The sequence below is a fragment of the Nymphaea colorata genome, chromosome 5 (genome assembly GCF_008831285.2).
Source record: "Nymphaea colorata isolate Beijing-Zhang1983 chromosome 5, ASM883128v2, whole genome shotgun sequence".
NCBI classification, from domain to species: domain Eukaryota; kingdom Viridiplantae; phylum Streptophyta; class Magnoliopsida; order Nymphaeales; family Nymphaeaceae; genus Nymphaea; species Nymphaea colorata.
Window position 1 is genome coordinate 6,807,748 of NC_045142.1, and position 8,270 is coordinate 6,816,017.

An 8,270-nucleotide genomic window follows, 5' to 3' on the forward strand; every position below is an offset into this window, starting at 1 on the left:
CAAATAATGTTACTGGCAGTATGATAAAGACATTCTATAAGGTAAATTTAGTTAATTTGTGAAAATCAAAGTCATGGTGTATTCAGATTTAATTTTGAAGATCAAAGTCACGGTGTATTTAGATTCTTATTAATCGGTATAGTGGGCCCACGTTTTGATTCTTCTGCAAAAGAAAAAAAAAACATTTTTAAATTTTTTTCCTTTGAGTAGGCATACCTTGTGACACGAAAATCAGTTTTTTTATCCCATATTTGCAGAAAGGTGGTTGGAATGAAAATTAATTCATACGTTCTTAATTTGGAAAATGAGATATGAGCTGAAGGATCAGCCCCCAACAAATGGCAGTATGATATGGAGCAGACAATATGCATGAACCGATCCAGACCCGACCTGCTGAAAATCCCTTCTTGAAATAAACACCTACATGTCCCTTTTATTTCATAGTCCATTTTCCATCAAACAAAAAGAGGTTCCTCCTTGTGGTAGGAGCACATCGACTATCTTAATTTTTTGCAATCTTCTCATATTTTTCCACATTCCTTTTGAATTTGAATACTTGAAGTTGATTAGGTTCAATTGTTCATTTTTTCCACATTCCTTTTTGGAATTTGAATACTTGAACTTGATTAGGTTCATCTGTTTATCGGAAATCAATGAGCAAAACATTCATTTACAATGTCAACGTACTTGAGGAACTCCAAAAATCAATGGATCACACTTGTCCATATTCTTCAAAATTTGGAAAGCGTCTTTTTGGTAAAGAACGTGATTCAAGAGTTCAATTCTGATAAACATACTTGCCATAACCTGGAAGACCAGATGCTTGTTATCAAATATTTTACCTGCTACTCTCCATTGATCAACTTACAGAATAATCTCCATTTCTGCTTTTGATTTGATCCGAATTAGAAATAAACCTGTACAAGGAAATAAATGGGTTCCAACATCGACCATTGATCCCATAACTCATTGAAGGTAGCCAAAAGATCTGGCCTCGCCTTGGGGTTTCCCCTGCGTCATTTCCATAGCTTCCATCAGAATGACGAGGATTTTCTTCTGTCGATCTCATGGATCACAAAATAATAAAGCTCTGGCACTTCCTTCCACTCCCAAAATGATGAAAGTTATCCCCTGCACCCTAGCACTAGTAACCTGATCCACCCACCATTTGACCTCACTGTGTCTTTTTCCAATGAATCTTGAATGTCCAGTAACAACGAGGAGCAGAAAATTCACCTTTGGTGATGGAGTGGTCGATCTATCAAACCGTCATCCTAGAAGAACTCTCTTCAATGCCGGTGTATCCGGCTAATTCCTATATGAAAATCAGCTTGATCAACGTAGTTAATGTGTCACACCATTTAAGATGCGAAGGGATAGCATCCAAAGGAATTGAGTCAACTAGAGACTAGCTGCACTATGCACCTTCAGAGGTCGTTTGATAGCTACAGGATACGCGGAACAGGATACGGGTGTCCTGTTTAGTTGATTTTTTCATCAAACGTCAGACACAGGCAAGTTGGACAGAACGGACGCTAGACAAAGGTATAAATAATTTTTTTGTTCCATTTTGTTCCGACCTAACCCTGGGAACGGACAGGACAGGAACTTCCTCTCCTTCCCCCCGACGACCTCGACCCCGACCCCAACCCCAACCCCTCGACGCCATCTCCTTCTCCTCCACCTCCGCCCCCATCTCCCCTGCCTTTCTCCTCTTCTCTACCCCTGAGCTGACTTTCTCCTCCTCCACCTTCGCCCCCGTCTCCCCTGCCTTTCTCCTCTTATCTGCCCCCCGAGTTGACTTTCTCCTCTATCTCCACCCTCGTTTCTGCCCCCGAGCTGCCCTATTCCTGTTTCTCTCCTTCTCCTCCATCGCCCAAGCTGCTCTAGCCCTTTCTATTTCTCTCCTTCTCCTTTATCTCTGCTGGAGGGCGACTGCCGCAGCATCGCTTGCAGCTTCTCAGCAAGCGTCCTTGAGCAGATCCTCAGCAGGGCGTCTTCCAACTGCTCCTAGGCAGCGGCGTTCAAGTAACTAGGGTTATTGTCCTCGCCCTGTAGCCCCTTCTTGTCTTCCTTGCCCCTCACGCTTCTTCACCCTCCCTCAACCTCTCGCCTCCTTCAAACGTGCAGTGGATTGAAGCTGCCCTTCGCCCTGCTGAGGATGCAATCTGCCTGTTCCACAGGTATGTCCCTGTCTTACGACTGTCGTTTTTCATTTTCAGGCCACCAGCAGACCAATTGGCTCACATTTCGGTCGTTTCCTGTGGCTGAGTTCATGGTAATAAATTCTGGCATTATTCGTAACCCAAAAGGAAGCTTGTAATTGGGGGAAGAGGGGAAAGGCTGCTGCTTGGCTATTCTACCTTTTCATTTCGGTCCGTATCTTTCCTAAAGAAGACCTGCTACATACAATAATTCTACTGTCTCATACCATATGAATATCTTAGAGTGGAGAAGCATTTTTAGCTTCAACGTTTCTTAACTGGTCATTATTGTCTAAAATTTCCTTGCCACTTTATTTTCCCATGTTCCTGCAACTGCAAAGTAGCACCTACCAGCCCTCCTCTGCTGCTGATGCAGCTATCTGATAGAATTTTGTAATTAACTCCATTGAAATTTGAAGCTATTTCAAGTATGTCATGTATACAAGAGCACTGTTTCTTTTTTGACTTTGCCTCTGCTGAAAGAATTGCTCAATGGAAGACTAGGCTAAGTGAAATTGATAGAGAAAGAAATCAAAAGCACCGTTTCTTTATTGACTTTTCCTCCTTCAGCTCGATGCAACAGGAACTTCTTCCTTGGAGCGTCTTCAGCAGTTCCCCTTTAAGTCGGCATAGTAGACATCTTCTATAGCAGCACCCTTGGAGCCTCTGCTCCATGTCCTAGAGCTTGGTGCAGCAGGCTTCCTTAGCTCGCCCAATAGAACTCATCGTCATTTGAGTTCATCTTCAGTAGGCTACTAAGCTTGAATGACTCCAGCAGTACCAAGCTTGCTTTAGCAGTTTAGGTGCTCAGCCTGCTGCTCGTCTTCAGCAGTTTCTAGCTGAACTGCTACTCCTTTTCATGCAACCCACCAACCTTGGACATCCTCTGCTCCAAGGTCTTCTACAACAAGCTTGGACGTCTTCAGCTCCAGGTCCTTTTTCAGTAGCTCCTTCGCAGCATGAGCTTCTCTTTTGAATGTCTATAATAGATATTGAACTCAAACTCAGATAGGAAGGCGAGGCTGCCATAGTGACCGCAATCAAGAAGAAAACGAAAGTTTTTGTATGTTTTGCACTTCTAGATCCTGTAACAAGCGCTCTAAGCTGTAAATAAAGTATAGGCTGCCAATAAGCTGTGGCCTTTTTATTGCTGTTGATTATTACAAGGTTGAAGCCCCTTGAATCTCACTAAAATCATTTAAGTTAAACGTCAGCTTATCATCTCTCTTAGTCTAAACTTTTTATTCCTGACACGGTCTGCAGATTAGTGATGGAGGTGGAGCTCCATATGCTATAGATGTAGCAAATGGGCATCTGGTTTGTGGTTGTGGAGATATCAACTACTGCAAGGTACATCTTTCTCAAAAAATTTAGCCTTCTTTAAATCATCAACTTAAGGGTTTGATTAATTTTACATGGAGTTTAATTAGCTATTGCTGTTACTGTCAACACATCTGTATTTGTCGATTTAGATCCTCTTATTGTAGATAATAATGGTGGGAGTGGTTAGATTGATGGAATCAGAACTCAGAGTGTTAATTTTTCTTTTCTCATAAATGTGTCTTGGCAGCCAAACATGACTTTTGGTGTCAGTCGTTCTTCGAGAGCTGCAGAAGGACCCTCTCAAGCCATCAGTGAAGCTTCACCCTCTTTAAGGGGCAGAATGCCCCTGCAATTGTTGTCTCTGTTTCTTAAACTGCAATGTTTGATGTCAGTGATGTACATTATGTAAGCAGTATCTTGTTTTTAATTTCTCTCTCTCTCTCTCTCTCTCTCTCTCTCTCTCTCTCTCTCTCATGACAATTCGTTTATAAGGAAAAGCACTTGTGACCTCAGGCTGGCTGTCTGAGTGACCAGAGCCAGAAAAGATTTGTGAAGGAAGCATTTTCACATATTTTCATGTCTGGAAGGACACTCATATATACATAATATAGCAAATTTTTATAAATATTCATATGAAAATAAAAAAACTTTGAAGAGCGCACACCACACCAACCCATATGAACTTGAAAAATAAGATATCATATAGCACACAAAATAAATATAATAGCCAAAATTCATTAGAGAAGATACAAATAATGGATAAAATAGACAGTTTGAACGAAACATAAACAAACACTAAACTAGACAGATAAAACTAACCATGAAAGACACAAACATCAGTCAAAATGGATAGATTAGAGAGAATGGATAGATCGGATAAGACAGAAACAAACGTCAGACAGAACAGACACACACGAAACAAACGCTGGACAAGAAGCACATAGTGTTCTGTTCCTAAAATCATCAAACGGTGGACAAGGAACATCATTGTCCATAAGGACATGACAGTAGTGTAATGGACAGGACGTCCTGTCTGTTCTGTCCCAATGGACAGCAATCAAACGACCTCTTAGTGTGACACTCATGTCTCTTAGTATTGATCACTTAGTATAAATAGTAAAAGAAAGTCATATTTTCAACTAGTTGCCTTCTCCATCACATGATACTTTCACTAACGAGGCAAATGAAAATGACCGTCTTAAGCACTAGACAAAATGAGTTTAAACTTCTACAAACCAATCCTCTCTCTCTCTCTCTAACTACACATTCATATAGATAATAGACAAGACACTTAAGATAAAAAGGCATAGGACCAAAGGAATTGAATCAAACTAGAGACATGTGACCTCTGCACCTTGACGCTGGTACTCATGTCTCTTAGTATTGATCAATTTAATCTAAATACTAAAAGATGGTCAGATTTTCAACCAGTTGCCTTCGCCTTTACATAATTATTTCAATATTGAGGCAAATGAAAATTACTATCTTGAGTACCAAATCAAATGACGTTAAACTTCTACCGAGCTAACTCTCTTTCTCTCTCTCTCTCTCTCTCTCTTTCTCTCACATACACACACACTCTTTCATACTACACATTCATATGGATAATATAAAGACACTTCCTCCCACTCTCAATCATCCTGTGTCCCTATAGCAATAATTAGATCCCTCATGAGTGATAAATCAATCCTTTCAGAAGATGCTCCTCTAATCTGACCTCATTGGGTCTTTGTTCACTCAATCTTGAATTTCTAGTGATGCTGAGCAGCTTAAAATTCACCTTCAGTGACCCAAGTGGTTGACCTCTCGAACCCTCATCGAAAGGAGCTCACTCGAGTGCCAGTCTATCTTTCTAATTATTATATTGAAATCAGCTTCAATTTAGTTTATGTTTCATAGACATTTAAGATGCAAAGGCATAGCACCAAAAGGAGTTGAATCAAACTAGCCCTGGCATAACTTGCTGCACAATGCACCTTGAGGCTGGTACTCATGTCTCTTATCATTGATCAATTTAATCGAAACACTAAAAGATGGTCATATTTTTCAACCAGTTGCCTTCTCCTTCACATCATTCTTTCATCATCTAGGAAAATGAAAATTACTAGCTTGAGTACGAAATCAAATGACTTTAAACTTCCAATCAGCTAACTCTCTCTCTCTCTCTCTCTCACACACACACACACACACACACACAATTTCATACTACACATTCATATAGATAAATGCAAAGGCTGTCAATTTACTCAATACAATGGAGCATTTCAATAATTGTACAAAAAGGGGTATTTTAGTCATTTTGGTAGATAAACGTCTCCATCATTCCATTTTTGCCCTTATAGCTGGATTACGTTTTTAAATTAGAAGGGCATTTTGGTCTTTTGGGTTAGACAGCAATTCGCATGTTATAGCCCCAACAGATCACTCTAAGCATCGAGTCAAGTATGCTGAAATTGAAATGATGTGTTTTAGCATAATTCCAAAACAGAAATTTAACTAAAGACAAACACAAGAAAGTTTTTTATTTCATCAGTTTACAAGCTAGTACAAGAAAGTATTGGTCAATTCAGAAAATAGCAAAGAATGTGAAATTTTCTATAAATAAATAAAAACCATTTTTTATTTTAATTACTTGTCATTTGTTAATATTCAGTTCCAATTTCATTTTATAGAAATTGAGTTTTTTGACACAAACCAACTTCTGATAGTCACCCTAAACACACCTTAAACAACATTTTGCCTCTAAAGTACCGCCTATGGTGTCATTAAGAGTTTATGACAACACTTTGCCTGCCACTGCCCTTTATAACTTGACTAGTATTGGCAAATAGGTAGAACTTAAATAGATATACGATCATTTACCATTTAAATAAACTGTGAAATTCTCGGAACATCTAACAAAGTAAGAGAAGGAAGTGTGTGAGTGCGTCGGTGAACTCCGAATTTCAAAACTTGTGTTCAAAGCATACATCCCATTTTCTATGTGGTAAAGATGGAATTTTAACACTTGTATATTTTTCTAGAAGCATATAACAAAGATAGTAATGAAGAAAGAACAATATACTCAAAATAACATACAAGAAACAGAATTTATACTTAAATTACCAGTACATAATAAATTAGGGCAACCAATAATGGATATATTTTCTATAGAATTTGTCCCAAAAAGTCAAGTGCATGTTGTAGGCATCGGGTTGCAAACCATCTTGGATTCCAAATCACATTAAAATCCTCGAAAATTAATGTGGATGCTGATATTCATCAAACTCTATCACACCGTGTCAGTCAAGGGATGGGTACCTTTGTTATTTTCTTAATATATTGGTCAATATTTGACCAATATTGGTAGCAAATATTGCATGCATGGACAAAGTTAGTAGGTTATTAGTGTCTTTACTCGATAGAAATTCAAATATAAAAGTCAAACTTGGATCTGCTTTCGGTTTCACATTCATGGTCATTCAATTATGTTTCCCAGCAAAAATTTGCTTAGAAAGTCGATATTTCATGAAATAGCTTGATTTAGTGTGACTTGACTTTCTGTTAAATTTAGTTTTCTTCCTATTATGGAGAAAAGTTCATTCCTCTCAACAGCTATAAAAAGAGACAGAGGAGAGGCCAGTCACCAAATTCCAAAGCTAAGAGCTTGTACTAGAGTTGGCCATTTTATTCAAATTGCTATTGTTTTGAGCAATGATCAGATTTTCCGTTTTTTCGGTCCCTCTCTGTCTTCTGCTGCTATTTTTTTGTTTTTTTTTTTTTTTTGTCTATTTCCTCTTCCCTTGTTTTCCGTTTTTCTTTGACCATCTTCCCTTGTTTCTTTTTGTAATTGTCCCATCTACCATTGGCAACTATTAATCTGATGTCTGGTTTTATTTTTGCAGACTTGGTTATTCTATAACTTATTCTATTATCCCTTTGCAGCCCCAGTTGGGGAGGGATCTCGCCCATCGTTTGGTTTGCCGGAGTTGCTCACCATCACCGGAATATGAAACTGATTTGTGGAGGAAGCGACGGCAGTAGGACTGGCATCGCCAATCAACTGGACGAACGACAATTCACCAGCGTTGTACCTCCATAGGTAATGCTGCCTGAGATTGGAAGCCATGAAGGCTGAATTCACCTCACTCGGCTGGTTGCCCATGAACGCCTGAGCTGCCGGTGGAAGTGGGATGCCGATGAACTGCTGGTGGTTTCTCGGCAACGAATTTCTGGAATGCTGATTGACACATTTGCTAAATTGCAATTCTTGATGGCATAAAGAAAGTCATGCATATGATCAATGCCACAAGGACACAGCTAAAAACCTCCCAACAGGCAATTTATGAGTCACTTGATGGAGCATTCAGCTTGACTTTAGAAAATTTGGCTTGTTGCTGGAGCTTGGTTATGTCCTGAACTTTGAGAAAATGGGAAAAGAGTAAAGCAGCTTAATTAGCGTAGATTCTCTGGTGTGACTCTTTCCACAAAGGGTAAGTTGAGAAGCCGATGAATTTCACATAGCAGGTTATAAGTTGAGTACTGGAGAAAATAAGCAGGCTCCATTTTAATTATTTATGCCTCCGTGTAGTTGCCCTTCCGTTTGGCCTCTTAGAGAAAACAAGGCAACCGCAAAGCCAATGTTGTGTATCGGATTTGCTCATTTTCCTTTCTTGTTTGCAGGGGACATTCAGAATTTCGTGATACATCTTTGGCTGAGGTAGAAAACGAGAAAAAAAGATAAAGGGAGACCAATTCCCTTTT

General features: G+C 39.3%; 1 long non-coding RNA gene across 1 annotated transcript; it reads left to right on the top strand.

The window, feature by feature from the left end:
- Positions 1–1,628: 1,628 nt before the first annotated feature.
- Positions 1,629–3,958, top strand: LOC116254681 (uncharacterized). The gene is made up of 3 exons (XR_004172738.2): positions 1,629–2,183; positions 3,468–3,554; positions 3,775–3,958. It is a non-coding gene; the product is annotated as an uncharacterized LOC116254681 (long non-coding RNA).
- The last annotated feature ends 4,312 nt before the right edge of the window (positions 3,959–8,270 follow it).